The 14536-nt window shown below is 45.5% G+C and overlaps 1 protein-coding gene and 1 long non-coding RNA gene across 2 annotated transcripts in view; both read right to left on the reverse strand.

The window, feature by feature from the left end:
• Positions 1-14536, reverse strand: part of LOC132209153 (uncharacterized) — a 1475533-nt gene that overhangs the window by 1006997 nt on the left and 454000 nt on the right. The gene's annotated exons all lie outside the window — the stretch shown is intronic.
• LOC132209152 (uncharacterized) overlaps positions 7551-14536 on the reverse strand; it is a 200285-nt gene continuing 193299 nt past the window's right edge. Inside the window, exon 8 of the mRNA XM_059644308.1 lies at positions 7551-9345. The gene's annotated coding sequence lies outside the window, so the exon portion shown is untranslated. The remainder of the gene's footprint in view (positions 9346-14536) is intronic.

Genomic DNA, 14536 nt, shown 5'->3' on the forward strand with positions numbered 1-14536 from the left:
AGGGTAAAATCTTTATACAAAAACGTTGGTTAGAGTGAGTGGCAACTGTTTGCCTTTATTCACGTCTTTAATGGATTCTAAGGCATGTCTCAGAAACTGATACTGCAATAACAAGTAGATAGTAGCAAGGGGAAGAGGTAGGTTTTCATCAGACTGATGTTCTATGTCATTAGCGAACTTCTGGAAGAGCTTTACATTCTACTTCAATATTCAAAGGGGAGACCAAAACCTCTCCAAAGTAACGCCACTGATTATATCAAATATCACAAGGTACACACACACACACACACACACACACACACACAGTATCCATATTGTAATTTCCACGTCATTTTCACTGTGATTGTGTTGAAGGTCAAAAGGCATGGAATTGTCACAGCAAACCTCAAACTGCTGAATTCTGGCAGAAATCCAAGAATCATCCCAACTGAAATAAAATGCACCTTTCAATCTGTAAAGACATGTCACAGCACAGGAGTTGACATAGGTGCAGTTGGAATTTTGAGTTTTATCATTAAGAGAATAAAAATGTCTCATCATTTTAATTTGTCATACCAACTTGCAGAGAAATCACGTACTACACATCTGGCATGATAGTAAAATAACAGTGGGACACATAGATGCTCTACAATAGAGATAACAAGGTGTAGAGCTGGATGTACACAGCAGGCCAAGCAACATCAGAGGAGCAGGAAGGCTGATGTTTCAAGCCAAGACCCTTCTGCAGAAATCTTTGACATGATTTTGGAGTATCGTGGAAATTTGCAGCAATGGAAGGAGAGCATTTGGCCCAGCGCATCTTTGCCAGCCAAATTAAAACTATCAAGTTGAATCCTGTTTTCCAGCTCTTGGCCCTCGACATTAATGTTAGTTCAAATACAGATCCAAGTTATTTTTAAACTCTAGCAGCTTTTATATCTTCAGTTGCAAAACTTTATGGACCCTCTCGACACTCTTCTAAATATTTTGTCTCATCCTCTCCTAAAAACACTGCTTCGTGTTTTTGGCTGCAAAGTAAGTGGCCACAGTCTCAGCCAAGAAACCAATCAGTCAGTACCTTGTATTATCATGGGAGGTGGAGACAGAACACTGGGCTTAGCCAGGATCTGTACTTCCATTAGCATTGCACACACCACACAGAGTTCCCAATTTAATAAAGAAAAGTTCTAATTATGTGGATTATGCTGGCAAAGTCACCATTTTATTGCCCATTTTTATGAACTATTTGCTATACTACTTCAGAAGGCAAGTAAGGGTCAACTGCCTCAGGGCTGAATTACAAGAGACTCTGGGTTCCCCACCTCTTTGACTAAAAGCACAGAGATGGGAAGTCTGCCAAGCTCTGCAACCATCTGATGGGTTGATTGCTCCGCTTATACATGAAGATGTCCTGCCTCAGAGAGATTCAGGCCAGTAAGAGATTGGCAGCATTCCAGCACTGTACCAGCAGCACCACCAGAAGACGTGATCATTACTGGTATTGCACTTGGGACTTAGACAATTGTTCCAGATTCAGCTCACCAAGTGAGAAGAATTGGTAGGCCCTAGTGAGGATATGTTGGGGAGTTGGGGTGTTGTCAGAATTTTGAAGACTGGTGATAAGCAAGGCATTACATATGATCCTCTAATGGGAGCATGGGCTAATTTAGAAGAGACAGTCACCATCTGCCACCCCACCCTCAAACCCAGCCCCAACACAGCTACCTGCTGGGTATTTGGTGTTAGGCCTCTCCAGCCATTTAAATCCCAATGATACCGCACCCTCCCACCTCGACTTATTGTCTAATAACAACAGCACGTATGCATCTTGCATTGCTAAAAGTAAAATGTCTCACAATATTTCATAGGAGGAATGATCTAATCAAACGTGACACTGGCGATATCAACACAGGTAACCGCTCTGGTATTTTATAACTAATAATGTAAAGGAGAACATGGTCGGTGGGGGGGGGGCGGGGTGGTAAAGGAGTGGTGAGGTTTATGGAAGAAATTCCAGAGCTTAAGGCATTGTCAGCTGAAGGCATGGTCACCAATTATGGAGCACCAATAGACACGAAGACAGACTTTGTGAAGCATGGAGATTTTCATTATCTGTCCCAAGGAAAATAGCATCATCATCACAGATATGATCATTATTGGTAAACATTGATACAGTGTTGCATTCAGTCAGTGAACTTAGAGAACCAATAGAGAGAAATCCAACAAATGCACAGGCCACGCATTCAAAATCTAAACTCAGCAGGGATCATGAGGTCAAAGGGAGAGTCAACCCACAAAGGTTCTCAACACCAGAGAATAAGCCAGAAAATTACAAATCAAAGTACTGTGTGTGACATGATAAATCAGTAAGAAACTATTTTTAAAAGGGACATGGTGTCTTCTCCTCAAAGACTTCCACTGCATCCAACAATTGGAGTCTTGTAGAACACAACTACAGCAGCTCTTCATAACTGGATAGCAGAGCAGCGCATCTCCAGACTATGACAGAATCTCATCCTGGCAAATATTGCTTTTAGTTTATTCCATCATCCTTAATCACAATATGTTTTACTCATGTAGGAGCAAGTCACATCAAAATAAATTAACATTTTCCCACGATTTACTCGCAGTGTACCCTTCAAATCCCATTATTCTTTTATTTTTAACAAAATATCTGGAGTGAAGCTTTAGGCAAATATAGAACTGAATAAGATTCCCCCTCCCACATTGTGGCGTACATTATCAAGTTTCCAGTTCAGCGATACATAAATGTTTCAGAAATCCTCACTGTGCCTTGTTCGGAAAGGGTTGCCTTTTCCTCCTCCATGCAGCCAGGATAGCTGGGAGAGACATCACTCCTGCGTCTCAGACAATCTTTCCGAAAATACTGTTATTACTACATCATAGATCAGCCAGCTCGAGGTCTCCCCCGTTTAATCCTGGTTAATTTTAGAATTGAAATCTATCAATTAAAGCGTCTCCCAGCAAAACTGCTTCTCATTACCAGATCTGCAGCATCTATTGCTTTGTCATCAACAGGCACTTGTCAGCCCATCAATCAAGGGGTTAAATTTAAAATAGCCCCGGTTGTTTGGGGCGTGCGAGCCAGTGAGCATCCGGCAGTAAGGGAACAGCGTCAGAGGGCTGCAAGCTAACGGGGTCCGAATCATGTTGCCAAACCACTGCCCGGGTGTGGAGTCACTGCATTTGTCACATCCAAGTCCCCCCTCACGTCTCTAGGCTCTCTTTGCAACACAGCAGCAACAACCTGCACAGAGTGGGTCAAACAAGATCTCCAGTTTGCACTTCCTCAGAAGCGAGACTCTGAGCTATTACCTTCTTGACAGCTTTCCACTAGAATTAGCTGTTTAACCATCTTAGTCACTGGCCTGATATTCTCTGGTCGGGCACTTTTTTTGCCGAAACAGAACAGTGCAAACCTCCAGAACCACCTTTCCCCTTATACGAACTGATTCTGTGCGTTGTATCTCAACCGTGGATTCGCTACAAACCATCTGTAATCTCTTGCCCGGTTGATAGGGAATCTAGGATTCCCAGTATTGACCTCATCTATCCTCAACGTCCAATCTGCGCTGTTAGGAGCAGAAAGCGCCGGCTTGTGAAGCTAAGGGATGCAGGGGAGCTGTCTGAGGGAGAGAGAACGCACTATTCAGGCTAATGCTACATTCCCACCGATTGCACTGTATCAAGAGTCACTAACAGCATCGGTCAAGATAGGAGAGCCCATATTGAACAACAGACCAAACTCCCTCCCCTCCTACTCCACAATAACAGGACATTTGCAAAACACACACACACAAAAAAACGCAGGCACATTCACATCAGCCAATGGAACGGTGTGTAAAGGGTACTCACTCGCTTTGCCTTGTTTCGGCCTTTGCAACAGCTTCTGCATTGCAGCTACATCTTCGGTTTTGACAGCTTGCAGTAATTCCTGATCTTTCTCCATGGCTTGTTGATGTGTGTGTGTGTGTGTTTATGTGCGTGTTTTTATATCCGATGCATCTTAGGTTTAGGAGCTGAAGCGAGAGACACACACACACACACACACACACAGAGGGAGGAAGACTATGCCTGGCAGAGTGTGTGCATAGAGGCAGGGACAGGAGGAGAGCTACCGATGGGTGAAAGGCATAGACAGCCTCGTCTCTTGTATCACAAACCAAAACAGCTCTCTCTCCTAAAATAATAAAATGTGAGGATGGATGAGCACAGCAGGCCAAGCAGTATCTCAGGAGCACAAAAGCTGACGTTTCGGGCCTAGACCCTTCATCAGAGAGGGGGACGGGGAGAGGGAACTGGAATAAATAGGGAGAGAGGGGGAGGCGGACCGAAGGTGGAGAGGAGAGAAAAGGTCAGTCCAGGGAAGACGGACAGGTCAAGGAGTTGGGATGAGGTTAGTAGGTAGCTGGGGGTGCGGCTTGGGGTGGGAGGAAGGGATGGCTGAGAGGAAGAACAGGTTAGGGAGGCAGAGACAGGTTGGACTGGTTTTGGGATGCAGTGGGTGGAGGGGAAGAGCTGGGCTGGTTGTGTGGTGCAGTGGGGGGAGGGGACGAACTGGGCTGGTTTAGGGATGCGGTGGGGGAAGGGGAGATTTAGCATCCCTAAACCAGCCCAGTTCGTCCCCTCTCCCCACTGCACCTCACAACCAGCCCAGCCCAGCTCTTCGCCCCCACCCACTGCATCCCAAAACCAGTCCAACCTGTCTCTGCCTCCCTAACCGGTTCTTCCTCTCACCCATCCCTTCCTCCCCCCGACAAGCCGCACCTCCATCGACCTACTAACCTCATCCCACCTCCTTGACCTGTCCGTCTTCCCTGGACTGACCTATCCCCTCCCTACCTCCCCACCTATCTTCTTTACTCTCCATCTTCGGTCCGCCTCCCCCTCTCTCCCTGTTTATTCCAGTTCCCTCTCCCCATCCCCCTCTCTGATGAAGGGTCTAGGCCCGAAACGTCAGCTTTTGTGCTCCTGAGATGCTGCTTGGCCTGCTGTGTTCATCCAGCCTCACATTTTATTATCTTGGAATTCTCCAGCATCTGCAGTTCCCATTATCTCAGCTCTCTCTCCCCTTCCCCACCCCGGATTATTGCAAATAAAAAGGACAACACAAAATTCTCCTTGCTGTCCTCCCCCGAGAGCCTGGTGGCTGCACTAAGTACACAGCGGCGATGCCATGGTTCTTCCGTCCGTCCTGACTCCCATCGCGTTTCGCAGCCGCTGCCTCACGCTTTCTCTCTCTCTCCACAAGAGCTGAGATCTGCTTTCAATGCTCCTACCCTGCCGCATGGCGGAGGAAGATTGTACAGGAGCCAAATCATCACATCCCTCTCATACCAAATAGGACAGAACCTGGGCCAAGGCAGGTTTATTTCTGGAAGCGCTCTTAAAGGAAACCCCTACCAAAAAGTGCGTGTTGGGGGTGGGGTGGGGTGGGAAAGGGGTGGAACTAATCCTTTTAAAATCTCTGGTTTGTAACCATTTTCTGAAAATAACACCGCTTTGCTTTCTAACATCCCGCTAATCCTTCCCACCATTGCAATATCTGTATTTATTGGTCGATAGACAAGAATTGAACAGGTGAAACTGCACATTTAAACATTATGCTCGTCACAATATTAACTGATGGAAATGGATGCTGTAACTTCAACTTGGCCGGGACTGTTCCAAACTCTCTATCATCCTGGATTAAGAACTGCAAGGTGATGCAGCGTTGGTACCTGGTCCCTTTTCACTGGGGGTTGCCAACCTGCTGTCTCAGGAGTCAGCATAACATTTGGCGATTGCAATTTTACGCTGCAAATAGCGCCAATTTGAAAATAATACCGGCGTCTCCGGAAGTGAATTAAACTTGGACAAGAAGCAAATGCGGCTTCCATCAATCATTCCACCCGCCACCACAGCCCTCTCCCACTTCTTACGCCCCTTCAATTATACTTAATACACAAATACAGCTCAATTCCGATTAGCACGTCTCGTTATTTTTTCACTCCCTTCCCCGCCATGTTAACCAGTTATCATTGAGCACCCTGGCTGGTTCCTTATCTGGTCAATCCATAATTGTACATCCCATCTATGGTCTGGGATCAAGCTAGTTATTTGGGAATTATCTCCACACCTGTCTGAAAGGCAGTGTCTTGTTCTCCCTGGGTTATTTTTAATCTGGAAGCAATGCTAATGATGCTGTCTGACTTGGGGCCATGCTTGTCATCAAGATTTGTATGTGCACTCTGCGCAGGGTGGCAATTAACTCGGAAATGTTTTCACCTAGCGGCTGAATGGCTCTAAGTGTCTGCACCCCTCTCATGTGCGTAAATTATCACCGACATGTAAATCTCTGATGGTTCTAATTTGGGATACCACATTATCAATGAGTTATTTTCCGTGTCTTAAGATCCAATAACGTCAGTATCCACTTGCCCACATCATTTGGATGCTTGAGATAGTCGCAGGTAACAGAGAAGGTTGAAAAGGACAAAGATGCTGTTGTGCTGTGCATGGGCTATCCAAAAGCATTTTGTACAATTTTTGAAGAAAATCTCAGAATGAAAGGGATCCAAAATTGTCTGAGGGATAAGAAAGAGAGTGTAATATAACAAAGTGTGTAGCTGGATGAACACAGCAGGCCAAGCAGCATCTCAGGAGCACCAAAGCTGACGTCAGCTGCTGTGCTCCTGAGATGCTGCTCAGCCTGCTGTGTTCATCCAGCTACACACTTTGTTATCCTGAATTCTCCAGCATCTGCAGTTCCCATTATCTCTGATCACAAGAAAGAGTGTGTGATGGGTGTTTTTCTGATTGAGAGGATGTTTGTTGTGGAGTTCCCCTGAGGCTGGTATTGAGACCCTTGCTTTCCTGATACGGACATAAATGATCTAGGCTTGGGTGTGCAGGGGACAACATTGTACTGTGCAGATGACACAAAACTCCAATGTACTGCGACCTGTTATGAGACATAGAGTCACAGAAATGTACAGCACAGTCATTGGTCCATTTCATGGGTGCCATTAGACTTTCATTCCTGGGTGTTGTTTTTAAATTGAAATTGGATTCAAACATGCGTCATGGTGAAAGTTGATTCTGATTACCTGAATCTCCGGATTACTCGTCCAGTGATGTTGTCACAACGCCTCCATTTATGAGAATGATTCTCAGGGATGAGAAACTCAGTTATGAGGATTTTTTCAAGGTACTGGGACTGCTTTCCTTGGAAACTTGATAGAAACTTTCCAAAACCATGAGTGCTCAGGAGAAAGCAGATAGGAATAAAATGCTTCAGAGATAGTAGGAACTGCAGATGCTGGGGAATCTGAGATAACAAGGTGCTGAGCTGGATGAACGCAGCAGGCCCAGCTGCATCAGAGGAGCAGGAAGGCTGACATTTCAGGCCTAGACCCTTCTTCATTTTTCTGAAGAAAGTTCAGAAAGCTCTTCATCCAGTTCTACACCTTGTTATCTAGGAATAAAATGTTCCCACTCCTAAAATGAATCTAGAACCAGAGGGCACAGTTTCAAAGATGCTAACAAAAGAAGCAAATGGCCAGTGAGAAAAAATACTTTATTCAACCAGTGAGTGATCTGGGCCTGGAATCCACTGCCCGGAAATGTGGTGGTGGCAGATTAAGCGAAGGCACGCAAGAGGGATGGTTACTTAAACAGAAAAAAAAATACATGCAGGGTTTTTGGAAAAAGGTAGAAGATTGGCCTTAAATTAGAGTGCTCAGAGAGCTTGGCAAGTATGATGGGCTGAATGTCTTCCTTCTGCGTTGTAGCAATTCTGCGTTTCTGCCAGGTTCACTCTTCTGTTGTGGGCAGTGATGGATGGCATTTTTGCAGGCAATCACGTAGGTGCTGGATTTTGTACATGACGGGTAGAATTTAACACCCCTCTCTTTATGCGGGGTTTGAGCTGGAGAGTGTAAGTACGGACCTGACTGTCTTTCAAGTTTTACCCTGATGCAGTCTCGATTGGGAAGGCTGGTAAATGGTCTTTACTCCCCTGAGTGGGCAATTAATAACTTAGGCTGAACAGATATCACACAGAAAGTTTGAGAAGTAAAACTCTTAATTATAGAATCCCTACAGTGTACAATCAGACCCTTTGACCCAACATTGACCTTTGCAGCATTCCACCCACACCCATTCCACTATAACCCACCTAACCCACACATACCTGGACACTCTGGGAAACTTAGCATGGCCAAGCCATCTAACCTGCACATCTTTGGACTGTGGGAGGAAACTGGAGCACCCAGAGGAAACCCATGCAGACATATACAGAATGTGCAAACTCCACACAGACAGTCACCTGAGGTTGGAATTGAACCTGGGTCCCTGGAGCTGTGAGGCAGCAGTGCTAACCGTTGATCCGCCATGCCATATTAGTAGCGATGGCAAACAGATAGCACCTGACTACCTTTTCTTACAACCTCCTGATTCCCTGGCCAGAAAACCTCTCCCACGACCCCAATTTGTTCATGACTCACTAATAGCATTGGATTAATTGCAGTACCAGCATCAGCCACCCTTCCTGGTGGCACCACCTGCAATGGCGAGACACTAGTCTCTGTTTGGCCAGCATCTCTCAGTGAGTGGGGTTTTAGCCACAGACTGCCCCCGAATGGTAAGTGCTCGGTTGGCACTTCATTCACTGGAACTTTCCTGACACGGTAACCTGGGGTTTCTGTCAGTTCTCCAAGTGCTAGGTATAATCCCTGTCATCTGATTCACATTCTGATGGAAGTATGCGTAATGCTGCTTGGATGCTAATGGTATATGTTTTGACCTCAGTATTCCAGTTACAATCCTCTCTTAATCCAGTGCAGTGAGGATAGAGATATCACCAACTACTTACAGGTTAGATGCAAGTGGATTTCCGCTGACTCTTGTAAAAGTGTTTCGTGGTTTTCAGAGCTGTTTAAGCCAGCTGAAATCTCTCAGGAATGGGGAAGCATTCCCTGACTGTGAGGATACTGCACAAGTCAACAACAGGGCTACAGTAGTGGCTATCCCCTCAGACAAGCATGACTGAGAGAATGGACAGAAATCACACAGAGCAGGACAGGTGACTGGAATAAGGTGAATGATGAAGGAGACAACGATTCTCAGTGGGATACCTGAATCTCCAGAGTCTGAATGGAGCCATTTTTCCCGTCGTGAAGAACTGTGCGTGAGCTTTCACCTTAGTACAGACATCCTCACTGGAATTGATCACTTCTGAAACTGTAACTACAACCTCCAAGCAGGGTCACAAGGTCATGGCCAGAGGATGGGAAGATTCCAGGCTGGCCCAAAGATTACTTGCAAAATTTTCCAGCTTGTCATTTTTCCTGTTCCCGTAAGGACCTGTAATGGGAATCAAAATTACATGAAAATCAAGTACATTTCAGTTTTCCTTGTCAGAGAGCAGCAGGATACTGAACAGAAGACTTTGTAATAATTCTTCAATATTCTGCCCTGCCATCCTCATTTGAACAACTTGAAGTAATGAGGAGGTGACAAGAGCCTTTGTTTGATGACGTGGTCCATATGGGAGTGTGTATTACACACTCAGAGGGGCTGCATAAAGTACCACAGGAAATGTAATGGTGCAGACCACTGGAGTAGTTCAATGTTGTTTCTGCTGCCTGGAGCACTCTGGGGCAGTCCTGCAGTACAGAGAAGGGCCGGTGTCGTCATGATTCTTGATAGTCTCCAACCTTGGCATCATGAGGGTACGCTGTCGCTGCCAGTGATCGGGCACCAGCTGAGAAAGAGGAGGAGTTGGAAGCAGTGACGAGGTAACCATTGCAGCTTTTTTGTTGCCAGACTTTCTGTGATCCACTCGACCAACTGTAATACAGGTAAATGTAAGCTCAAATTCCACTAACAAGGCTGAACCTTCCCTCTCCTTGGCTGTTGACTACCACTGCACCACTTGTCTACAAACAACAGTAAATGCCATCACAATATCGATATTTCAAAACAATAATAATGTTGAACAATCTATGCCATAATGCATGCAAATATCAACTGCCCTCATTTATTTCCTTCATACCAGTATTACAGGTGCCTTTTTCTTGCTTAATGCTCCCACAGAGTGCGATCCCTGTGACTGTGGCACTGCAGGTGAAAGCTGATGATTTTTATTGTGTTTATCCTGAGTAACTCGAGCTCCAGAAGGGCCCACCCACGACTGTACCACAACAGCTTCTGCTTTTTCTGGAGCAGAGATACCAATCATGACTCAGTCTGTAACTGTTCCCATCAGGTTGGCCACAACTCAGTGCTGGAGTGGATGGGTTCCAAACACTGCGCCAGATTGAAGCCAGAGTCTTTCATGCTCCGTGACATTAATGGCAGGCTTTCTAACCTGCCAATGCACCAATCCTTCTTCTGTCGGCCACCCCATCCCCATTGCAGTTCTCATCTGAATCCCCTGTAGCTGAAATGGAGTGTGACTTCATCCTCTGGTGAACTGGCACCAATTCCTTGAGACCTCACTGCAGGTCACTCATGCTCAGTGTACGAAATGAGGAATAACTGGTTGAGGGACAGAGTGGTTGAGGAAAGAAATTCCAGTGTTAGTACCTTGGCAGCTCACAGCAATGCCACCTGTGAGCTAACTACAACTGGAAATGTTCAGGAATGAGTTAGTGTAATACTGTAGATAGCTCTGAAAACTAGGAGACTGGAGGGGATTACAGAGATTAGGGGAGGGATTCAAGGCCGTGGAGGGATTTGAAACCGAAACTAGAGTTTATTAATTAATATTAAAATTGAGGATTTGCTGAACTTGGAATTGATGCAGGTCAAGGGGCACAGGATGTGCTATGAACGGTTAACATAAACAGCAGAAGACCCTGATTTTATCGAGAATAGAAAGCGGGAGGTGCGCAGGGTGCATTGGAATAATTAAGTGCAAAGGGACCAAGAGCAAGAAAGTCTGTTTCAGCAACAAATAAACTGGGATTGGAACAAAGTAAGATGTTACAACAGCATTCGTTTGATCGTTCTTTGTGAAAGGGGTGGGGAGCGGTTGTGAGGAAAGAAGGGGTGAGGGCAGGACATTTCCATAATTCTTCTTTCTTTCAATTAGAGTTTCTTTATTTAGTTTTACTGTCTTCTGTCCCTGTAGAGTGCACTGGGTTAATGGCAGGAAATGTACAAGGAGAAGTCCCCTCAGTGACAGCCAACTGTGTGAGAGCTATTAAAAGAGGAATTACTAAATAATGTTTACTAAATCTGGAGAACTATGATTTTGTTTACTAATGAGATTTATCAGCTCTGGTTTCTTTCAGTTGACAGCAAGAGGTTTGTTGATGAATCTCTAACATTCACAGCTTTGACTTTCAACCAACTTTCCACAAGGGGTGGGGGGGGTGGGGTTCGTGAATGGAAGGAGCTGCCAACAGATGTGGTCGAGGCAGATAAAATTGCTGTATTTAAAAGACATTTGGACAGGTACACAATTAGGAAAGGTTTAGACGGATACCAAACACAGGCAAATGGGACCGGTTAAGTTTGGGACACCTGATCAGTACAGATGATTGGGACTGAAGGTCCTCATTCTGTGCTGTATGACTCTATGAATCTATGATTGAAGAGCTAACTAGGTGTGTGCATGAGGGCAATGCATTTGATACAGTCTACTTGGGCATCAGCAAAGCTTTTGACAAGATCCCCCATTTGAAGACTGTTAGAACAGGAAACAGTCCATGGGATCCGAGGACACATGTGCACGGGAAATCATAACTCATGTAATTTGATTGAGTTTTTTAAAGTAGTAATCAAGAGCATTGACGAAGGCAGAAAGATGGACGCATACGGGCTTCAGTAAGGCGTTCAAGGTGGTTCCTCACGGTACTCCAAGAGGGAAGTTAAATCACACGGAGCACAGGGAGAGCTAGCCATAGAACATAGAACATTACAGCACAGTACAGGCCCTTCGGCCCTCGATCTTGTGCCGACCTGTCATGCCGATCTCAAGCCCATCTAACCTGCACTATTCCATGTACGCCCATATGCTTATCCAATGGCGACTTAAATATACCTAAAGTTGGCAAATCTACGACCGTTGCAGGCAAAGCGTTCCATTCCCTTACTACTCTCTGAGTAAACAAACTACCTCTGACATCTGTCCTATATCTTTCACCCCTCAATTTAAAGCTATGCCCCCTCGTGTTCGCCGTCACCATCCGAGGAAAAAGGCTCTCCCTATCCACCCTATCTAACCCTCTGATTATTTTATATGTCTCAATTAAGTCACCTCTCAACCTTCTTCTCTCGAATGAAAACAGCCTCAAGTCCCTCAGCCATTCATTCTAAGACCTTCCCTCTATACCAGGCAACATCCTAGTAAATCTCCTCTGCACCCTTTTCAAAGCTTCCACATCCTTCTTATAATGCGGTGACCAGAACTGTACGCAATACTCCAAGTGCGGCCGCACCAGAGTTTTGTACAGCTTCACCATAACCTCTTGGTTCCGGAACTCGATCCCTCTATTAATCAAAGCTAAAACACTGTATGCCTTCTTAACAGCCCTGTCACCCTGGGTGGCAACTTTCAAGGATCTGTGTTCATGGACACCAAGATCTCTCTGCTCATCTATACTACTAAGCATCTTACCATTAGCCCTGTACTTTGCCTTCTGGTTACTCCTACCAAAGTGCATCACCTCACACTTGTCTGCATTAAACTCCATTTGTCACCTCTCAGACCAGCTCTGCAGCTTATCTATGTCCCTCTGCAACCAATCCTTTGTCACTATCCACAACTCCACCGATCTTAGTGTCGTCTGCAAATTTACTAACCCATCCTTCTACGCCCTCATCCAGGTCATTTATAAAAATGACAAACAGCAGTGGACCCAACACCCACCCCTGCGGTACACCACCAGTAACTGGTCTCCAGGATGAACGTTTCCCATCAACTACCACCCTCTGTCTTCTTTCAGCAAGCTAATTTCCGATCCAAACTGCTATATCTCCCACAATTCCATTCCTCTGCATTTTGTACAATAGTCTGTTATGGGGAACCCTATCGAACGCCTTGCTGAAATCCATATACTCCACATCAACCGGTTTACTCTCATCTATCTGTTTGGTCACCTTCTCAAAGAACTCAATAAGGTTTGTGAAGCACGACCTTCCCTTCACAAAACCGTGCTGACTATCCCGAATCAATTTATTCTTTTCTAGATGATTGTAAATCCTATCCCTCAGAACCTTTTTCAACACTTTACCGACAACTGAGGTAAGGCTCACTGGCCGATAATTACCAGGGTTGTCTCTACTCCCCTTCTTGAACAGGGGAACCACAATTGCTATCCTCCAGTCATCTGGCACTATTCCTGTAGACAATGATGAGTTAAAGATCAATGCCAAAGGCTCGGCAATCTCCTCCCTGGATTCTCAGAGGATCCGAGGATAAATCCCATCCGGCCCAGGGGACATAGCTATCTTCACCCTCTGTAGGATTTCAAAAACCTCTTCCTTGTGAACCTCAATCCCACTTAGTCCAGTAGCCTGTATGTCTGTATTCTCCTCGACAACATTGTGGTTTTCTAGAGTGAATACTGTTGAAAAATATTCATTTAGCGCTTCCCCTATCTCATCTGACTCCACACACAACTTACCACTACTATCCTTGATTGGGCCTCATCTTACTTTTGTCATTCTTTAATTCCTTAAATACCGAGAGAAAGCCTGAGGGTTTACCCTGATCCTATCCGCCAACAACTTCTCATGTCTCCTCCTGGATCTTCTGAGCTCTCTCTTTCGGTCTTTCCTGGCTACCTTGTAACCCTCAATCACCCTAACTGAGCCTTCACATCTGAAAGTAACAGAAGCATTCTTCTTCCTCTTGACCAGAGATTCCACTTCCTTCGTAAACCACGGCTCCCGCACCCTACAGCTTACTCCCTGCCTGACAGGTACATACTTACCTAGGACACACAGGAGCTTTCCCTTGAATAAGCTCCACATTTCTATTGTGCCCATCCACTGCAGTTTCCTTCCCCATCCTATGCTCCCTAAATCTTGCATAATCTCTTCGTAATTGCCTTTCTGCCAGCTATAACTCTTCCACAGTGGTGTACACCTATCCCTTTCCATCACTGAAGTAAACATAACAGAATTGTGATCGCTATCACCAAGGTGATCAACGACTTTGAAATCTAACACCTGGCCAGGATCATCACCCAGTACTGATGTGGTCACTGCACCCCAATTCCATCAGTCACTGCATCCCATTTCACTCAGTCACTGTATCCCGTTTCTCACTGAGGCTGCATTCAATTTCCGTCAATCACTGCATCCCATTTCCGTCAGTCAAGGCATCCCATTTCCCATAGTCACTGCATCCCATTTCACTCAGTCACTGCATCTCCTTCACCATAGTCACTGCATTCCATTTCCATCAGTCACTGTTTCCCGTATCTCACAGGCGCTGCATTCAATTTCCCACACTCACTGCATCCCATTTCCCATAGTCACAGCATCTCCTTTCCCTCAGTCTCTGCATCGCATTTCACTCAGTCAATGCTTCCCATGTCCC

The sequence above is a fragment of the Stegostoma tigrinum genome, unplaced genomic scaffold (assembly GCF_030684315.1).
Source record: "Stegostoma tigrinum isolate sSteTig4 unplaced genomic scaffold, sSteTig4.hap1 scaffold_68, whole genome shotgun sequence".
Taxonomy (NCBI): domain Eukaryota; kingdom Metazoa; phylum Chordata; class Chondrichthyes; order Orectolobiformes; family Stegostomatidae; genus Stegostoma; species Stegostoma tigrinum.